A 16,304-nucleotide genomic window follows, 5' to 3' on the forward strand; every position below is an offset into this window, starting at 1 on the left:
CTCTCACATACATACATGACTACTGGAAAAACCATAGCCTGGACTAGACGGACCTTTGTTGGCAATGTCTCTGCTTTTGAATATGCTATCTAGGTTGGTCATAACTTTCCTTCCAAGGAGTAAGCGTCTTTTAATTTCATGGCTGCAGTCACCATCTGCAGTGATTTTGGAGCCCAGAAAAATAAAGTCTGACACTGTTTCCACTGTTTCCCCATCTATTTCCCATGAAGTGATGGGACCGGATGCCATGATCTTCGTTTTCTGAATGTTGAGCTTTAAGCCAACTTTTTCACTCTTCTCTTTCACTTTCATCAAGAGGCTTTTTAGTTCCTCTTCAATTTCTGCATATCTGAGGTTACTGATATTTCTCCTGGCAATCTTGATTCCAGCTTGTGCTTCTTCCAGCCCAGCGTTTCTCATGATGTACTCTGCATATAAGTTAAATAAGCAGGGTGACAATATACAGCCTTGACGTACTCCTTTTCCTATTTGGAACCAGTCTGTTGTTCCATGTCCAGTTCTAACTGTGGCTTCCTGACCTGCATACAGGTTTCTCAAGAGGCAGATCAGGTGGTCTGGTATTCCCATCTCTTTCAGAATTTTCTACAGTTTATTGTGATCCACACACTCAAAGGCTTTGGCATAGTCAATAAAACAGAAATAGATGTTTTTCTGGAACTCTCTTGCTTTTCCCATGATCCAGCAGATGTTGGCAATTTGATCTCTGGTTCCTCTGCCTTTTCTAAAATGAGCTTGAACAACTGAAGTTCATGGTTCACGTGTTGCTGAAGCCTGGCTTGGAGAATTTTGAGCATGACTTTGCTAGCGTGTAAGATGAGTACAATTGTGCGGTAGTTTGAGCATTCTTTGGCATTGCCTTTCTTTGGGGTTGAAATGAAAACTGACCTTTTCCAGTCCTGTGGCCACTGCTGAGTTTTCCAAATTTGCTGGCATATTGAGTGCAGCACTTTCACAGCATCATCTTTCAGGATTTGAAATAGCTCAACTAGAATTCCATCACCTCCACTAGCTTTGTTCATAGTGATGCTTTCTAAGGCCCACTTGACTTCACATTCCAGGATGTCTGGCTCTAGGTGAGTGACCATACCATCATGATTATCTTGGTTGTGAAGATCTTTTTTGTATAGTTCTTCTGTGTATTCTTGCCACCTCTTCTTAATATCTTCTGCTTCTGTTAGGTCCATACCATTTCTGTCCTTTATCGAGCCCATCTTTGCATGAAATGTTCTCTTGGTATCTCTAATTTTCTTGAAGAGATATCTAGTCTTTCCCGTTCTGTTGTTTTCCTCTATTTCTTTGCATTGATCGCTGAGGAAGGCTTTCTTATCTCTTCTTGCTATTCTTTGGAACTCTGCATTCAGATGTTTATATCTTTCTTTTCTCCTTTGCTTTTCACTTCTCTTCTTTTCACAGCTCTTTGTAAGGCCTGCCCAGACAGCCATTTTGCTTTTTTGCATTTCTTTTCCATGGGGATGGTCTTCATCCCTGTCTCCTGTACAATGTCACGAACCTCAGTCCATAGTTCATCAGGCACTCTATCTATCAGATCTAGTCCCTTAAATCTATTTCTCACTTCCACTGTATAATCATAAGGGGTTTGATTTAGGTCATACCTGAATGGTCTAGTGGTTTTCCCTACTTTCTTCATTTTAAGTCTGAATTTGGCAATAAGGAGTTCATGATCTGAGCCACAGTCAGCTCCCAGTCTTGTTTTTGCTGACTGTATAGAGCTTCTCTATCTTTGGCTGCAAAGAATATAATCAATCTGATTTCAGTGTTGACCATCTGGTGATGTCCATGTGTAGAGTCTTCTCTTGTGTTGTTGGAAGAGGGTGTTTGCTATGACCAGTGCGTTCTCTTGGAAAAACTCTATTAGCCTTTGCCCTGCTTCATTCCATATTCCAAGGCCAAATTCTCCTGTTACTCCAGGTGTTTCTTGACTTCTATTTTTGCATTCCAGTCCCCTATAATGAAAAGGGCATCTTTTTGGGGTGTTAGTTCTAAAAGGTCTATAATAATGGTACTATGTAACAAATGTATATTGGGGCATCAACTAGCAATTTTGTCACACAAGTAATGCATTTTAGATGCTCAGAATTAACAGGAAAGTCTTTTTCTCCAGAGCTGTCACTTCCAGGTCTAAACTGGAGCCAATTTTCTCTGCTCAGAAGTGCGTGCAGGAACTGAGCCACACTAGACAGTGGTCAGGGTCACCCCCTGGTCTCTCTCGGGAATCTCTCCTAATATCCTACACTATCCCTGTTGTGTCCACATCTTTTTCTGCTTTGGGCTCAGCCCCTAGGCTCCTACTCTGTCATGGGGAAGGCGGAGGGGGAAGAGCTGCTGGGGTACCTCCATCTGTACATCAAGACTCCACCTGACTCATCTGGTCATAGAGGAGACGACAGAGGTGTGGCCCTGGGGGAACCGAGCCTCGGTCTTGGCCAACAGTGACTTCTCAGCCAGCTCTCAGGGCAGCCGAGGCTGTGGGTGGGAGCCAGAGCCGGTCCTGCGGGCAGATGGGGAAAGGTGGAAACCACCCTCACCCACCTGTGGACCAGTGTCAGTGGAAGATGCCTGGGAAGATCGGGAATACCTGCCCTCGAGCCAGGCTGAGGGGCCCGGTGTACGTGTGCCGGCAGCCGCATCCCTGCCTTTCTTTTTCCACTGAGCATCCTTCTGCACCGAGGGACGTGCCAGGTGGCCTCAGACACTCGGCTTTCAGGACCCCTTTGGCTGAGGCCAGAGACAAGGGAACTCGGGGTCCAGCATTTAAAAGCCCTGAGGCCTGGAGGGCAGAACAACCCCGTGGTGAAACACACAGATTCAAGTCAGAACTCTGAGACTGCGGTCCCGGCTCCAGCATTTACGAGCTTGACCTGTGGGTGGGTTACGTGGTAACTCTACATCTGAGTTTCCCATCCATAAAACGGAGATCACCGTGCCTACGGGATGGGGCAGGTGAGTCATGAGTGGGCTGGCACTGGTCAGCAGGCCCTGGGTGACACCAGCCACACCTACTCCTCAGCATCTCGGGGCCTCCACTCCTCAAGCATGGAAGCGAGGAAACTGTTCCCACACCCAGCAAGGGACACTGAGGGTGAATGTCTTGCCACTCTAGAAGGTTCTCCATGTGTGCATGTTCCCCTTCTTTTTTCTTCTCTGCTTTCCTGGGTCTGGCTTCTCTACAGAACGGAGGGAGGCAGATGACTATCCCCACCTGCCCCCTAGAGAGTTCACACTCATGTATGTGTGCTCACTCGCTTCAGTCATGTCCTACTCTTTGTGACTCCATGGTCTGTAGCCTGCCAGGCTTCTCAGTCCATGGGATTCTCCAGGCCAGAATACTGGAGGGTGTTGCCATGCCCTCCTCCAGGGGATCTTCCTGACCCAGGGATTGAATCTGCATCTCCTGCACTCCAGACAGATTCTTTACCACTGAGCCACTGGGAAGCCCAGAGAATTCACACCAGCTCTCAATCCAGAGATGGGTCTGCAGGGGCCCTGTTTGTCTGTGTTCTGGCCCTTCATGGCCATCGTGACTGACAGGATGTAGCTGAGGACAGAGGAAGGCAAACAGGGCGCCTGGTGCTCGCTAGAGACAGAGGGTGTGGGGTGGGGGGCAATGGCCCAGGAAGCCCTTCAAGCATCACGAAGAACATCATCACCATCAGCCCTGGAGCCCATGGAGGTGAGGGGTGCTGGACAGAGGCACACCAGGAGAACATCAGGGTACTTCAGGACGATAGAGGAGGACTTTGAGGAGTGACCCCAGTGCCCCGAGGGAGGGGCCCATCCTTGCCCAGTTCCAGGAGGCAGTCCTAATCAAAACATGAACTCATCTACTTCCTTATTCACCTATCACACCACCAACGTGATTCATCTCATTTCTCCAGCATCCACTGACTGATGATAACACTGGGAATATTGAGAGAAATCTCATTGCAGCAAATGTCATCAGAGAGCAAATAGAAGCTTTGGAAACAGAGTCAGATTCTGTCAAAAGTCAGACACCATGGCTTTGACCTGGAGATGGCTGGACTCCAGGGAACTTTCTCCTTTTAGAGACACAGGACGTGTGCAGGCACAGGAGGAGGGCAGGGTCCAGGGCACTGCAGGGCCCAGAGCTCCTGACTCTCCTGCCCAGGTCCCCTGTGATCTCCCAGTGATGGCCCTCTCGCCCAGTGTCCCAGCTTTCTCCTTTTTCACGCATTTTCTCAAGTCCATCTTTGCGCTCCTTGAACCGTGTTTTGTACTTGTAGCCTGCACTCTCCACTAAGGTTCCATGAACAGTTTCCACCTGTGCTTTCTCAGAGTTTTACATCTGGAGCAGTCAGATTTGTACTTCTTAAAACTCTTAAACCTTTAAGTAAACATGGGCTCAGAAACACAGGGCAACCTGCTAGATGCCCTTTTAGCTCTGTGTAAGGTCCAGACTGCGCAACGTGGGTTTACACTTGTACAAAGTCTAACCTTCATTTCAAAAATATTATTGATTATAGAAAAGCGTTAAGTCCTGCAGAGCAGGTCTCTACCAACCAAGATGATAAATGATGATGACCAGAAGGGGATGTCCTGTCATCACCAGATGTTTCCACAGTCCGTGGTGGGAGCAATCAGGTGGGAACTATGCTCCTCTGAGCTTTGTGGAAATGAATTTAACTATTGTGTATGGCGAGTAGACTCTTTGTTTTGTCTTCAAAATCCAGGCAACTTTTTTCTTTTCATGTATTATTTTCTTTTCACTGAATAAAATGTTCCAGGAAAGTATAGCAGGTTATCTGGGTTATCCTGTGGCTTTGTCTGCTCCCCAGAACATCAGTACATATCCCCAGGGATTCATGATCCCTGTTTCAGAAGCCCAAGACTGAGGACATATCTAGCTTGTTAAAAAGATAGACAGAAAGGGGGGCTGCAGAGCTTTAAAGGGATCAGACACTTAAAGCAATCAGTCATTTACACTATAGTCTAAATTCTCCTCCCCTTTCCTGAGGAGACGTTTCAAGGTCAGGAGAAAGGAGCAAGGAAGAGGCCCAGGAGAGGTAAGGGCAGCAGAAGGTACAAAGAGAGAGGGAAGCTGGGATTAACAAAGTCAGCTTTCACCTCTGCGTCCAGCTCAGGGCCGGCCCTGATCCTCTGACATCAGTGAGCAAGCATTTGTAGTATTTGTTACACATCTGCTAGTCCCAGAACATTCCATTCTGAGGCCCCCTGTCAGGGGAGGGCTGCATGGAAGCCCCAGGGAGACCAAGCCCCGCTGGGACCTGACTGGGAGTTCAATCCACAGTATTGATCAGCCCAGGAGATCCTTTCAATCTCCAGGCACCTCTGGCTCCACATCGTCTCAGATTTTAGGCTGCCTGTCCCGCCCTTGGAGAGCAGAAGGCCCTGATCTGGGGTGGCCAGACCTACCCAAAAGGTGACTTATAGGTTGGGCCAGAAATGATATCATGGCTCTGGGCCTTGAGAATTTTCCTGCAGGGCCCAGAGGATAGGTTGCTGGAATGTTCCCTGTGCTGTCTTCACTTCCGGCTGCTGTACTAGCTGCCAGCTGCACTCCCAGGTCTCAGGGGTCTTGGGAAGGGGTTCAAGCTGGCTTATCTGAGATTAAAGCAGCCTGTCCCGTGCATCTCTGGGACCCCAGGAGCCCTTTCAACTGAGGATGATTTGGGGCCTGCTGGGATGGGAGGGGGTCTCCCTGATGTCCCTAGCCAGAGTTTGTGATGGGGATAAGGGGCAGAGTCTGATTATTCGAGTTCAGTTTATTGTTTAGGGCCAGTGAGACTCCTGGGAGGTGAGACTGTGCTGTTCGGGGTGAGGCTGGTCCCTTCACGTCTATGTGGGGACTCACTGTCTTCACTGCCGAGTAAGCAGTGTGTGACTGGGTGTGATCCCACCTCAGGTGAGTGTGCTCATGACCCATAACCGGTGGGAGCACCCAGGTTTTAGCATTTCTGGGCCAGGTATCATGTTCAAGGCTGGACGTGGGTCACCTTAATTTCTCGTGACAGACTTGTGCAGTCGGTCCTTTACCATCTCCACTGAAGGATGAGGAAACTTAAAGTTAGAGACGCCAAGGTCAAGGTCACAGAGCCAGCAGGTGACCAGGCAACACTGGACAAAAATCCCGTCTTCTGATACCGGCCGACCCCACAGCCAGCGCCCTGTGGGTGGGAGGAGGATGCTCCAGGGACACCCAGGCCGGTGAGGCAGCGTCCCCATGTCTGAGGTCAATCAGCTGGGCCTGGGGCACCATCCACATCCTGTCCCCAGCTGGTGGATGTAGGAAGATGTACTGGTAAATGGAGGTCTTAGAAGAAGTCATGAGAAAAGGTTACAACCTCCATCCTTGCAGGGCGGAACCTGAGGGCCCAGGTGAGATCACAACCTGCTCAGGGGGCACCGGGACCCTGGGTAAAGGAGTGTCCCGGGATGGGTACGTCAGCAGGAAGCAGGGCCTTCCTCCGTCCACAGAGGCCACTCTGGTCTCACATGTACTCATTTCTTCAGTAAACCAGGCGCTGAGAAGGCTCTGTGCCCACTGACCACACTTCCCAAATCAACAGTCTCTGCCAGGAGCTGCCTCTGCAGACAGTGGAGCCAAGTGTTGGAAGCCAGGACTAAACCAAATCCTGGGTCCCGCCATCACTGGGCGTGACTCTCCCTCCCTCCACTCCCCCTCTCCACCAAGGGTGGGCATGGCCAAAATAAACTGAGCAAGCCCTGCCAGCCTGAGTGGTTCCTCCACTGGCCAGCGGGTCCATGGAAGTCATGAGGTGGGATGGAGCGTGGGACCCCATGGAGCATGGCTCTCTCCCAGAGCAGTCACAGTTCTAAGAGGTGTGTGTGTTCTAGAACTCTTTCGGAATCTCTTTCCAGGGAGAATGTGACTTAGATTAGCTGTGGCTGCACAGGCTTGGGGGCAAGTGGGGTCCTCAGCAGCAAACAGCACTCCCGTCCTCTCCATCCCTACCTCCACCATAGGTGTTCTTCCTGACCCCCTCCCAGGGGGTGATGCCTTTATTACACGGAGCCAGAAAACACTGGACTGAGAGCAGGCCTCTCTGGAGTGTGTTCTCCCACCACAAATCAAGAGGGACAGCGCTCAGAAAGGCAAACACTCTTTATGACCCAACAGGGTGGGTCTCAGGATCTCCTAAGTTCCTAAAAACGGCATTTGTGGGTCTGAAAGGGATTGCCTGAATTCATTTTTCAATGAAAAAATTTTCTCAAAAAGAAAAATTCTTCTGGGAGAGGATCAGTACAGAACTTTGTTGTCAGCGGCGGGTTGTGGAGGGATGGGGGCCGTGCGGAGACTGCAGAGACAGAGCAGCCCGGGTGAACGGAGGGTGGACAGGGAGGGGAGGAGGGCGTGGAGCCGGGCCTCTGGGCTGGGCTGCAGCTGCTCCTCCCGTCCTCAGGCCCCACCACAGCCCCTGACCTAAGGCTGGCTGCCCACTGCTCCAGACTGACCTTGCCCGCCCCAACACTGACCCCATGTGCAAACACAAACAAGGCCACTTATCTGCATTGCCTAACCAAGGTAAACAGCCCTGTGAGGGCCCAGGCCCTGCCCTCACCCTCAAGGTCAGGCTGCTGGGCCAAAGGTATGCACGGGATGATTTTTTTTGGTGACTTATTTCCTCCTGGCAGGACTTCTGGATTCAAGCGGTTTCGGTTGAGTAGGTCTTTAATTGTCATCAGAGAATCCTAAGTCTAGGAGGAGCCTGAAGCAGTTGTAAAGTCCCTCCCCTGCCCCTTTGGCCAGCTTTCTGCCATTTTCAGAAGAAGAAGCCCCATAACCACCACTGGTCATACTTGGCAGGGACAGGAAGCCTTTCTGAGGTCTCAGCTAAATCCTTCTGGTTTCGGGGTGGGCTATTCCCCTCCGGCCCTGTCCCTCACATAAACACAGGGCTGGTACTGGAGGGCATGCCACCGCAGGCCCCAGCACTCAGCCTCAACAGCCAGAAGACACTGTCCTTTTCCCAGCGCATTTGGGAGATGATGGGCCTGACTTCCTGCTCTGGATGTGCTGCCAGCCAGCTGTGTGACCTTGAGCAAATCCCCTAACATCTTTGACCCTCTGTGTTTTCACCAGTAAAGTCACAGGGCTGGACTAGAGGGTTTCTTAGATGTATGTCGACCCAAATTCATGTGTTGAAGCCCCAAATAACCCCAATGGGACCATATTTGAAGACAGGGCCTTTTAGGAGGTGACCAAGGTTAAATGAGGTGGTTAGTGCTGGGGTCCCTGGAAGAAGAGGAAGAGACACCAGAGCATCCTTCTCACTCCCACCAGTGTACAGAGGACAGTCCGTGGGAAGGCAGCGAGCTGCAAGCCAAGGAGGGAGGCCTCACCAGGGTCCAGCCCTGCCAACACTGTATTATTTATTTATCAATTTACTTGGCTGCACCAGGTCTTAGTTGTGGCACTCCTGATCTCCGATCTTTGCTGGAGCACGCAGGATCTTTAGTTGTGGCATGCAAACTCTTAGTTGGGGCATATGAGATCTGGTTCCCCGACCAGGGATGGAACCCAGCCCCTCTGCATTGGGAGTACGGAATCTTAGCCACTGGACCACGAAGGAAGTCTCCCTGCTGACACTGTGACCTTGGACTTCCAACCTCCAGCACTGTGAGAAACAAATGTCTGCGAAACTTGGTTATGGCAACCCAGGCAGACAGGCCCTTCTGTTTCTGCCATCCTTGAGTCAGTAATGGCTGGAACCCCAGTAGGAAACCCCTGTCTGTCCAGAAGTTCTCACAGGAGCTCTGTCTCTGATGTCACCTCTGGTAGGGAGTTTCTGCTTCCAGACTTCTTTAAATGTAGATCTTTCAATCCCTCTGGGCTCTGGGATCCCTGGGCTGGGGTGGGGGTGGGGGAACTGGTGCTTCTCCATCATTCCCCAGGCTCTGGAGGATAATATGTGTCTAACAAATGCTGGTGGATGGCGGACAGATGTTAGGTAGGTGCACAGATGTGTGGATAGATGGATGGATGGGTGGACACATGGATGGATATCCTTTTAGTTTTGCCTGCTCTGTCTCTCCATTGAGTAATTTCCAGGCTAATCTTCCTAACGTCCAGCTTGGCTCATGGCATGACCCAAATACCTTCAGAGGTTGTGCACTACTTGCCAAATACAGTTCAAACTCCTCTGCCTGGAATCTGGCCCCCCCACTTCTCCCATTCTGCTCTCCTCCTTTCCCACTGTTCTGCAGCCAAATCACATTAGGCAATCTCTGCACTCCCGCTATGCAGGGTGACCTCCACATCTGCCCCACCTGAGAGCTTGTCGGAACTCTCAAGTCTTTCCCCAGACACATGGAATGAGAATCTGCACTTTAACCAAGACCTCATGTCAGTCATGCTCATGAGAGTTTGAGAGTCACGGTGTCTGCAAAGCTCCTTCCAGTAGTCGTCAGTTAAAATCTTTTACATCATGTAGGGTTCAGCTTGCCTACAGCCCCTACCACTGTTCACAGCCCCCATCCCACTTTGGCCTAACAACACCCCCCTCACATACACCCCTACACAGACACGCACACACATGCTGTTTCCTTTCTCAAAACAACCACAGCACTTGGTTTATGCCTCTCTAGTCCCAGGGCTCACATTGTTCCTAAGGAATAAGCATTTGAGACACATGCCTGTGTTGTAAACTATAATTGTCTGGTAAGTAAGGACCTTGTTAGTCTATTTCATCCCACATTGTGTCTCAAAAGAAGCCTTGCACCTAGCAGGTATCAGACAAATGCATTAAATAAGTGAATGGATCAATGGAGGATAGGTTCCTAACAGGGGAGGAAGGTCCACAGGATCCTCATTAATGGCAGCTGCCCACATGCCTGGTCCTGCCTTTCTTCCCTGGAATACTTGGGAGCCTCTCAGTTTGCCTGGCCAGCTCCAGACCCCAACTCTGGAGCGATGGGGCATCACTGTGGGGCACAGGACACCTACAGGGTGTCTGTCTGTCTCATTCATGGGTATGGTGGGGAGGAAGAGGAGGTTGACCTTGTCAGGGAAGGACAGCTGAACTTGCAATAGCATCAGCAATGCTGAGTCTGTCCTCTTCAGCTGTCAGTTCCCACACTGGGATGTCAGGACAAATTCATAGACTTCCTAACCTCGGTGAGCTCGTTTTCCTCCCAACCCATCTTGTTGGGAAGCAGCTCCAGTTGCCTTCACCCATCCCTCCCCTCTTCTCAGGACCCTGGTATTGGGTCAGTATATGATGCTCTCTGTAGTTCTTATATTATATGGTTAAAAACAGAATGATTCTCCTAAGATCAGGAGCAAGGCAAGGATGTCCACTCCCATCACTTCTACTGGTTATTGTACTGGAGATTCTAGCCAATGCAATCAGGTAAGAAAAAGAAAAGTCATCCAGATTGGAAAGCAAGAAGTCAAACTGTATTTGCAAATGACATGAATCCATTACTAGAAACAACTACTAGAACTGATGGGTTGAGCAGCATCACAGGATACCAGACTAGTGTAAAAAACTCAACTGCATCTCTAGATATTAGTAATGAACAATTTGAAAATAAGATTACAAAAACCATTTAATCCACGACAGCTCAAAAATAATAACACAATTTCTATGGAAACCCCAGCAAGATACTTTGTAGACAGAGACAAGCTTATTCCAAAATTTATATGCAAAGGCAAAGGAACTAAATCAGCTAACAAGTTTAACAAAGAATAAAGTGGGAAGACTCACTCTTCCTGATATCAAGACTCACCACAGAGCTACAGTAGCACAGTGTGGTATTAGTGAAGCGACAGACCCAGAGGTCAGTGGAATAGAATAGAGAAACCAGAAACAGACCCACATGGTAGGTTCTGTGGTTGTTGTTGGTTTGACAAAGGTGTAAACCTTACCCAGTGGAGAACGACAGCCTCTCCAACAAATGGCAGTGGAGCAACTGATCATCCATGGGCAAAAGAGAAAACCCTTAAACCTCATATCTTATACCAAAGTTAATTCGAAGTGGATCACAGACCTAAATGTAAAATGCACCACTATTAGACTTCTAGGAAAGAAGAACAACAGAAAACCTTTGAGATCTAGGGCTAGGCAAAAAGTAGAGCTATCACCAAAAAAGATAAGTTGAACTTCATCAAAATTTGAAACTTTTGCTGAGCAAGAGATGCCATTAAAAGGACGAAAGACATGCCACAGATTGGGGAAAATCATATGAAAACCACATATCTGACTTATATCTAGAACCTCTAAAAGAAGTGAAAGAATTCTCAAAACTCAAAAACAACACACGAAAGCAGACCCTGCTTTTAATTAAGTTAGAAAAGCAGAAGACACGAACAGATATTTCACCAAAGAGGATACACGAATGACAACCACACAAAAAGATGCTCAATATCATTAGCCGTTGCTGCTGCTGCTGCTGCTGCTAAGTCGCTTCAGTCGTGTCTGACTCTGTGCGACCCCATAGACGGCAGCCCACCAGGCTCAGCCATCCCTGGGATTCTCCAGGCAAGAACACCGGAGTGGGTTGCCATATCCTTCTCCAATGCATGAAAGTGAAAGGTGAAGTTGCTCAGTCGTGTCTGACTCTTAGCGACCCCATGGATTGCAGCCCACCAGGCTCCTCCATCCATGGGATTTTCCAAGCAAGAGTACTGGAGTGGGGTGCCATTGCCTTCTCCGATCATTAGCCGTTAGGGAAATGCAAATCATAATAAGGAGACACCAGTACACACGGACGATGGCAGCTTAAAAAAAAAAAAAAAAGCAGTGATGAGACCAAATGCTGGCAACACTGTGAAGAAGCTGGATCTCCCCTACATTGCTGGTGGGAATGGACAATGGTGCAGTCACTGCAGAACACAGTTTGGCAGTTGTTTCTTAAGAAGCTAAACATGCACTTGCCACATGATTCAGCAACTGTACTCTTAGGTATTTGTCCCAGAGAACTGAAAACTTACATCCATATGGAAACCTGTACACATACTAAACTGTACACTTAAAAATGGTAAATTTTATGCATATTTTTACCAAACTTAAAAAAAAAAACTTGCATAGAAATACTTACAACAGCTTTATTCAGAATAGCCTCAAACTGGGAACAACACAAATGTCCTTCAGTAGGTGCATGTTTCAACTCAGGGACAGCCACCCAACAGGGTTACCACTCGTCCATAAGAAGGAACCACAGGCACCGGCTTCAGTGGAATCTCAAGGGCAGCATAAATCCATCATCCATCTATGTTGTGCAGTTTCATTTACATAACACTCTCAAAATGACAAAACGCTACAGAAGAAACCAGGGCAGTTGTTTCCAGGTATGATGACACATTTTACGTGTCAACTTGACTGAGCTAAGAGGTGCGCAGGTTGTTGATGAGACACTATTTCTGGGTGTGTCCGTGAGGGTGTCTGCAGAAGAGATAAGCATTTGAACCAGAAGGCTGAGTAGAGAAAACGGCCCTCCCCAGTGCGTGTGGGCGTCCACCAGGTGATCAAAAACGTGAAAAGAACAAGATGGAGGAAGGGGTACCTGCTCACTCTGCTTGAGCTGGGAGGTCCGTCTTGCCCTGCTCTCAAACAAGGGTGCTCTTGGTTCTCTTCTTCAGACTCAGAGTGGACTCACACCATTGGCCCCCGACTCTTGGGCCCTTGATCTTGGACTGTGAGCACCTCTGGGTCTCAGGCCTTCAGACTTGTGTTGAACTGTAGAATTGACTTTTATGCTTCCCCAGTTTGCAGATGGAAGACTGTGAGACATTTCAGCCTGCATAATTCCATAATTGCCTATTCCTATAATATCCCTCAATATTCCTATAAATAAAATAGAATAAAATATACATCTCTGTTTATCCTTTGTTCTGTTTCTCTGAAGAACTACTACATCAGGGATGAAGGAGTAGAACACAGGAAGGAGTTCCTTTGTGGTGATAGAACATTTCCGTACCTTGAGGGTGGCAAATCTACACATGCAATCCCATTCTGTGGAAACACAGGTACTACTGTTGCTAAGTCGCTTCAGTCGTGTCTGACTCTGTGTGACCCCATAGACAGCAGCCCACCAGACTCCTCTGTCCCTGGGATTCTCCAGGCAAGAATACTGGAGTGGGTTGCCATTTCCTTCTCCAATGCATGAAAGTGAAAAGTGAAAGTGAAGTCGCTTAGTCGTGCCCAACTCTTAGCAACCCCATGGACTGAAGCCTACCAGGCTCCTCCGTCCATGGGATTTTCCAGGCAAGAGTACTGGAGTGGGGTGCCATTGCCTTCTCCGAACACAGGTACATGCACCTGTAAAAACTGTGGAAGCTTAATGGGGCCTAGACTCTAGTTACCAATGTTGAACCAATGTAAGTTTCCTGGTTTTGATGTTTAGTGTCATCACATTAGACATCATTGCTGGGGGAAGGTGGACAAAGGGTTTGCGGGACTTGACGTAATTATTTCGAGATAAAAAGTTTTTTAAAAGTAAAATGCGATTAGAGATTTTGCAGTTGTTTTTGATTTCCTTCCCTCAGTAACATCGGGGTGGCCGACTGTCAGGCCCTAGGTGCTTGTCTGCAGATCACAGCAGCAGGAACAGAGCACCTGGGAGCCGGTACAGAAACCTGGGTGGACCATGCAAGGGGTAGGATACCAAAGTCACAGGCTGCTGGCTCTAGGGACCTAAAAACACAGATCTTCTCTCTCATCCACCAGCACTTCCTCAGGCTTTCTCTTGAGGGGGCCGTGTGGGCCAGTGGCTCTAGCAGGTTCCTGCTGCAGCAGGCGGTGAAGAGGAAGGCAAGAGAGGCCCTGGTGGGTGTGGTCTGCCTGGTTCTGTGACTGCAGGAAGTCAGGGATTTGCAGAGGGAGGCCTGGGCCTCTGGGAGGGCCAAGGGCAGGCTGAGGCCAGAAGGCCCTGGCCTGATCCGGGTGTGCAGCTACCAGTGCGGGCTGTCTCAGGTCTGTCTCCAGGGTCTCTCAAAAACAATGCAAAGCAAACAAACAAAAGTCAAATTAAAAGGAAGGGAAAATCAGGTCAGGCAGAACAGATAGATCCGCTTACAGTCAGCCCGTCTCCCCAGTCTGCACAGGGTCCAGTGGGAGTGTCCCCTGGCTCCACACTGCCAGGGCCTGCTCCTCACAGCAGGCCTGAGCTCCACGCACACAGTGGGGCAGCACTCTGGAGCAGGGGCCCTGTGCTTTCCTCCCCCTGCCCAGGGCGACATCATGGCCTCAGCTCTTAGGCCCAGACCCTGGCCTGCCCACCTGCAGGCTAGGCAACTCCAGAAACCAGGGCCATTTGGCAGTGGCCCTTTTCCCCAGCAGGCGTGGAACCAGAGTATGCAAACACTTCAACGGGGGCCGTGGGGGCCCCCGGGCAGCACCCCTACATGAACCACACCTGGGGACTGTCTGCACTCTCCATCCTTCTCTGCATTCCCCGCCCACCAACTGCACAGCCCAGGACCCCACACTCCCTTCATCCCACCCCTTCCTACACCTACCCCTCCTAAGCCAGCCCGTTCCCCTCTACCTAGGAAATCTGTCCCCTTTCCACCATCACCCCATCTTTTCTCAGCCAGGCTCTTACCATTTCCTGCCTCTAGGTCTCCCCAGTTCTACTCCAGCCCCTACCTACAATCTGACCTCCACTCAGCAGCTGGATGATCCCATGAAGTCAGACTGAATCAATCACACCACACCCAGAAGAAAATTCACATGCCCCCGACTCTGGCTCATGAGTCCTCTCTGACACAGACAGCTCTGTGCCCACCTCTCACTGGCTTTTCCCTCCATTCCTCAAGCAGGCCATGCTCATACCCGCATCTCCAATCCCTCATCTGGAATGTCCTTCCCCATCTTCCAGGGGCTGATCCTTGTCATTCAGGGAATCGAGCTTGAGGGACCACAGACCACGGCACCTCATCCCTGGAGCACGTGGGCTGCAGTCTGGGTGTCAGGGGAGCAGAGCCTGGGAAGGTGGTTAGAGTGCAGTGTTCATGAGGGAGCACTCTGGGGACCAGCAGCCAAGCAGCAGGGTGGGCAGGGCAGGCTTGACAACAGCTGGACTGGCCCGTGTTGTCCTGACTCAGGCTAAGGACACCAGGTCTTTGTGCTCCTGCTCCGAGCAGCCCTTGCGTGTGGGCCCCCACAGGCCCCCTACCGCACCTGCAGCTAAGCCCATCCCAGAACAGGGCCTTCAGCATCGCAGTATCCATCTCAGCTTCTCTCATTTTGATATTCTTCTTAATTTTTTGTTCCTGTGTGCTCTTCCTTCAAGAACAGCTCCACAGAAGCAGGATTTGCCGTGTCGCCAGGACCTTAGCCTAGCACATGGCAGGTGCAGAGTGTATGTTCTCCACTCTCCATCACCCTGAAAAACCCACTATTTGATTCTTATGGCACAGGCGACATCAATGAAGCTTCGGCTGAGAAACTTACCCAAGGAACAGCAGGTGTGCAATCCCAGCCAGTGGCCCCGCCTTGCTGGAATCAAGGAAGAGGCTGCACATTCATGAGTGGCTTGGAACAGATTATCAATTACTGGAGGATTGGGGTCATACCTTACAATCCCTCCTGGGCTCAGTGCTAAGTCAATGACCCCCTACACAGAAGCCGTAGCACTACGTGCCCTGCGCTGCACCCAAGCAGGGGTGTCTGGGGGCGAAGATCTGATGAAGCTGAAGACAACTCTGCTTCTTCTTTTCAACTCTGCCGCCTGTTCTGCTCCATCCGCTTCTTCCCCTTCACCATGCCCTCTCGAGGAAGCCTGGCGAAAATCCCATTTAGCCTCAAGAGGGCTAAATCTTGTCAATCTGACCCCCATCCATATCTGTCCTGGGTGAAGGGTGCATTTCAGCCAAAAGCCCATGCTTTTCTGGGATGCTGGAAGACCCCCAAGCCACCTGTGCTACTTCTGAAGTCAGACGAACTAGGACCTTGTGTGTTTCTCCTTAGTATTCAACCCTGTTACTGCCAAGAGATATATAGAGGAAAAAACTGAGAAAATAAAGAGGTGTATGCCTGAAATCAAGTGGCCAGTGATCTCTGGGGAGACAGACACTGTTTCTCTCTGACAAGGTAACGGGACGTAGCCCAGGCCTGTTTCACTGAAAGGTGGCATTCCCACAACAGTTCAGGAACATTTTTCTGTGGGTAATAAAGTGGAGCTTGTTGGAAGTTGTGTGTGATTTTCAGCCACCAAGGTCTGAACGCAGGATTCTCTGCACACTTGAAGGGTTTACGAGCTCAAGGGCCAAGCCTGGCCAACTTTGAATCCAACTATGTACAATGTGCAGAGCACACAGA

The 16,304-nt window shown here is 49.7% G+C and overlaps 1 long non-coding RNA gene across 1 annotated transcript; it reads right to left on the reverse strand.

Annotated features, from left to right (window-relative positions):
- Positions 1-12,070: 12,070 nt before the first annotated feature.
- Positions 12,071-13,130, reverse strand: LOC113902836. Its single transcript, XR_003513927.1, has 2 exons — positions 12,547-13,130; positions 12,071-12,425 (listed from the first exon to the last, which is right to left on the reverse strand). It is a non-coding gene; the product is annotated as an uncharacterized LOC113902836 (long non-coding RNA).
- Between the last annotated feature and the right edge of the window lie 3,174 nt (positions 13,131-16,304).

Source organism: Bos indicus x Bos taurus, chromosome 13 (genome assembly GCF_003369695.1).
Source record: "Bos indicus x Bos taurus breed Angus x Brahman F1 hybrid chromosome 13, Bos_hybrid_MaternalHap_v2.0, whole genome shotgun sequence".
Taxonomy (NCBI): Eukaryota; Metazoa; Chordata; class Mammalia; order Artiodactyla; family Bovidae; genus Bos; species Bos indicus x Bos taurus.